The sequence below is a fragment of the Alosa sapidissima genome, unplaced genomic scaffold (assembly GCF_018492685.1).
Source record: "Alosa sapidissima isolate fAloSap1 unplaced genomic scaffold, fAloSap1.pri scaffold_61_multi, whole genome shotgun sequence".
NCBI lineage: Eukaryota > Metazoa > Chordata > Actinopteri > Clupeiformes > Clupeidae > Alosa > Alosa sapidissima.
The window spans coordinates 30,001-35,000 of record NW_024582157.1 but is presented as its reverse complement, the minus strand read 5'-3'; the positions used below and the strand labels follow the sequence as shown (position 1 = coordinate 35,000).

Here is a 5,000-nt window from a genome sequence, read left to right as displayed (position 1 = left end):
AGCTAAGCAGCGTCGGGCCTGGTTAGTACTTGGATGGGAGACCGCCTGGGAATACCAGGTGCTGTAAGCGTTTTGCTTGCTTGTGCAGGCAGAGCGGTTGAGGTGGATGAACGTGTCCGAGTGGTTGAGTAATCGCTTGCGGCCATACCACGCTGAGCACGCCCACAATCTGTGAGTTTGCAACGTGAGAGACTGGCTGCAGTAGAGGGAGATATGCTCCTTCATTGTTCGTTTAAATTCAAAGGTTTATTTTCAGTTATTTAATTTAGTGAAGTTGAAGTTTTAGTTTTTTGTAGGTTTTGAGACAGCAAGCCCAGCAGTGCTTCTTTTGCTGCTGGGTGAGCACATGGATCAAACAAATCCGCGACGGCGTTTGACGCCAGCCGAAGGACTATTACAAGTGAAAGGACTAAAGGATATGGAAAAAAACAAAGAAATGGACAAGGGAAAGGATTTAAGACCTCGGAACGATAATAAGGATTTGGATAAAGGAACATCGGATGAATTGTTTGACGCAAATAAGACAACAAACGATATGAACAATGATATTGATGATGGAATGATTGAAGACGACGGATTTACTGTGGTGGATAGAGGGAGAAAGAAGGCAAGTCAACGTGTGAGTGACAAAGTAAATGGCAGAGAACATGTTTTGAATGATAATGAAGATGAACAAAGGGATAATGTGACAGAAGATGCTAACATGAAGGCAAAAGCTAAAAGCAACGCTGAAAGGAGTATAAAGGAAGCAAGAGAAAGACACCGAGTGGAATACAAAAGAGAATGGACGGTCATAGTTGAAACAGAGAATATATGTGGACTGAATGTAATGACTTTAATAAAAGCAATTGAAGCAGTGGTTGGTCATGGAGCTCTGTTGGCTCTTAGACCGAAACAAGACAAGCAACATGAGGCAACAATGATTTCAGAAAAGGCCTGTGAGGAGTTGGAGGATGGACTGTTGTATGAGGGGGAAAGAGTGGGGGTTAAAAGACTGCATAAATCAGAGGTGCTGGTCTCTTTCCTTCACCTACCCCCAGATGTAACGGACATGGCTATTTTGAACAGACTTGCCAGGTGGGGGGTCCTTCCAATTCTGCCAGTCAGGAGGCGCTATTACCCGGGCACAAATGTGGCGGATGGAACGCGCTTTCTAAAAGTGAGGTTCCCAAAGGAGGTAGTGTCATTGCCCTACAGCGCAAGATTTGAGACAGAAGACGGCCCACAGTACTGCAGAGTGATTCATGACAGGCAGGTTAAAATATGTCGTTTCTGCATGAGTCCAGGACATGTGTTGAGGGACTGCCCTGGCTTTGCATGCAGGGAGTGTTTGCAGCAAGGACACTATGCCCGGGAATGTGATGCAGTAAAGTGTCCAGACTGCAGAAGGGCAATGATTCGATGTGTCTGCGTATCTTCTGTCAGTAGTGGGGAGGTGGATGAACAAAGGCTGGAAGAAGAGAGCACCGGTCAGCAAGAGATGGAGGAGGAGAGAGAATCTCCTGAGTCCCTTCTGGAGGAAGAGAATAAGAGTGAGTGCAACGCAGACATGGAGTTGCCCTGTGGCCAGCCGCTGACAGAACCGGTGTCCTCCCCAGGGAGCACTGACATGGTGGGGGTGGAGGTCGGTAGCGTGGAGCTGGCGGAGGACACCGGTGAACTTGGACTAGTGGACACCGTGCCTGTGGGGGGATCGGGACAAAAAAGAAAAGAGCCGGACCAGCCAGAAAAAGAGGAAGAAATAATACAAAATCATGAAGAAGCAGAGGTGAAGGAACTGGGTGAATGTGTAGAAAATGAAGAACAGATTTTGAAAAACCAACTGAAGAAAAAAAAGAAAAAAAAGTTAACGTATGTTAATTTAGAAAGTGCGTTAAAGAAGCAGGAAAGCAGGAGAGGTATGGCAGCAAATCCTAAGTGAGTTTGAAAAGGACAATAGTGATAATGAAAGGGACAAATTATTTATTGGGGGTGTTTTTATTTATTTATTCTTATTTATTGTTCTAATGGGGTGGGGTTTTACTTCTATCAATTTAAGAGGTGGTGTTAATCCAGAAAAGATAAACAGAATGATAATGGAAACAGAAAAAAGTGATATTGTACTGTTGCAAGAAACAAACTGGACAGATGATATAGGAGAAAGTGTTAAGAGAAGATGGGATGGGGAACTTTTTTATAATAATAGTGTTAACAAGGGAAGAGGAGTTGCATTCATGGTGAAAAGAAATGTGTGTGATAAGATAACTGAAATGTATAACGATAAGGAGGGGAAGGTGTTAATCTTATGTTTTGAAAAAGATAATGAAAAAGTTATAATGTGCAATATCCATGCTCCAAATGAGGACTCAGAGAGAGTTATTTTTTTTAAACATCTGGGGGTTTTAATGGAGAAATGGGCTGATATGTTTGTTATGGGGGATTTTAATACTGTTTTAGGACAAGAAGATGTTGGAGAATGTATGGTGTTTGGGGCTGATAGAGGGAGAACTGAGCTAAAAGATGTAATGGGAAAATATGATTTAATTGATGCATGGAGAGAAAGAAACATGGGTAAAAGAGACTACAGCAGAATACAAGTAGTTAAAGACACAGTGAAACAAAGCAGAATTGATTTTATTTTGATGAAAAAAACAAGTGTTAGCATATGTTAAAAGACTATACTATAAAAGGTGTAGTTTTAGTGACCATAATTATGTGATTTTACAAATGGATTTTAATGAAATAGAAAGGGGACCTGGGTTATGGCACTTAAATACTGAAGTATTAAAGGATCATTTTTATAGAATGGAGATGGAAAGTTTAATATTAGGCAGTCTTGGTGAAATTAATTTATACAATAATTGTGTAGGAGTATGGTGGGACAATTTGAAATATGAAATCAAAAAATATACAATAACTTATTGTAAAAAGATGAGAAAAGAAAAAATCAAGTATGAAAAGACAATTAGAAAGAAATTGGAAGATGAATTGGCAAAGGCAGATGCTGGAAAAGAGAATGTTAATAACATATTAGATTTAGAGGAGAACTTAAGGAAAATAGAAGAAAATAAATGTAAAGGAGCTATGATCAGAAGTAGAGGGAACTATATGGTTGAGGGGGAAAGGTGCACAAGATTCTTCTTTGATTTAGAAAAAAGCAGACAAAAAGCAGAAGAAATTAGAAGCATTAAAAATGAGGAGGGGGGTGTTTTAAATAATAAGGAAGATATTTTAAAGAGGGTATTTATTTTTTATAATAAATTATTTGCTAAAGAAGGTACAGAGGAAGGAGCTGAAGCTTATTTATTAAACCATATTGAGAAGAGAGTGAGTAAAGAGGACAGAGAAATGTGCAATAATGACATCACAAATGGGGAAATTGAATGTGCTTTGGGGGGTATGAAAAATGGCAAGAGCCCTGGCCTTGATGGCTTACCGTGTGAATTTTATAAGGCTTTTAAAACAGTCTTAATCCCTGTTTTAAATATTATTTATCAAGAAGTATGGTCAAAGAGAATCTTAAGTCCGTCAATGACGAAGGGGGTTATTAAAATAATTTATAAGAGAAAAGGTGATAGGGAGAAACTGGAAAATTTTAGACCTATCAGTCTTTTAAACTGCGACTATAAGATTTTAGCAAAGGTATTGGCAAATAGACTGAAGCAGGTTTTGCCCACAGTCATTCAGACCAACCAAGCGTATGCTGTACTGGGTAGGGACATCTCAGACACAATTAATAGCATAAGAGATAAGGTATGGTACATGGATAAAGAAAATAAGAAGGGTTTCATTGTAAATATAGATTTGGAAAAGGCGTTTGACAGGGTGGAACATGATTTTCTTTTTGGTGTTTTAAATAAGTTTAATTTTGGAAACAATTTTATTGGGTGTCTGAGGTGTCTCTACTCAGATGCCAAGAGTTGTGTTAAGGTAAATGGCTTTTTAACTGATTTTATCTATTTAACTAGATCGATCAGGCAGGGATGTCCACTGTCTGCATTACTTTACGCTCTGGTTGCTGAGCCTCTTGGCTTAGCAATTAATGCGGACAGTGGAATCAAAGGTGTCCCAGTTGGAAATTTTAGTGGTTTTAATTCTGAAACGAAAATCTACCAGTATGCCGATGACACAACTCTTGTGCTAAAAGATGAAAAAAGTATAGACATTAGCATGAACATTTTAGACATTTATTGTAAAGGTTCTGGGGCCAGAATGAATATGGGCAAAACCGAGTTCATGAGGTTAGGTGGAGGGGGAGCTTTGTCAAGGGCGCTACCCTTCAAGGAAGTTCAAAATTGCATGAAAATTCTGGGGGTTAGCGTAGGGCCTGATGAGATTTTGACAACTAAGGAAATGTGGGAGGAGACAATAGGCAAAGCAAAACAAAGATTGGCATTTTGGGGGAGGAGGAGTCTCACACTCAGGGGCAAAATTTTAGTGTTGAATTCACTGTTTTTGTCTAAAATATGGTACGTCCTTGGTTCAGTCTGTATGCCAATACCTGTCGCAAATGTTTTTAAACGTTTAGTGATGGATTTTATCTGGCACGGTAAGCCATCTAAGATAAAATATGACACTCTGATCGGGGCAGTGGAGGAGGGAGGCCTGGGACTGCTGGACCCCATCCTAAGGCTGAGGGCCCTAAGAGTGAAAATGGTAAAGAGCTTTCTAGGTGATGAAAATAAAGAATGGAAATCAACAATGAAATACTTTTTAAATAAAGTTTGTGGTAGGGGGTCTTCAGCCTTATGGATGGGGTTGAAGGACAACATGACTGTTGGCATCCCAGAGTTTTATAGGGAAGTTTTAAGGGCGTGGGTAAAATTTAGGGAGAGTTTAAAAATAACTCCAATTGGGAGGGAAGCGATTTTAAATCAACCACTGTTTTTAAATCCAAATTTAAATATTGGATGGGGATTTTATTGGAAGATTTGGTATGAAGCTGGTTTTAAAACGATCAGAGATCTCTTTTATGAGATAAGGCCAGGGCTCTTGCCATTCCAAGCTTTTGTGGATGATCT

At 39.6% G+C, this 5,000-nt stretch overlaps 1 non-coding gene across 1 annotated transcript in view; it reads left to right on the top strand.

Moving 5' to 3' along the window:
* LOC121702602 overlaps positions 1 to 70 on the top strand; it is a 119-nt gene extending 49 nt beyond the window's left edge. Inside the window, exon 1 of the ribosomal RNA XR_006028955.1 lies at positions 1 to 70. This exon is cut by the window's left edge and continues 49 nt beyond it. This is a non-coding gene — a ribosomal RNA (5S ribosomal RNA).
* Positions 71 to 5,000: the final 4,930 nt, after the last annotated feature.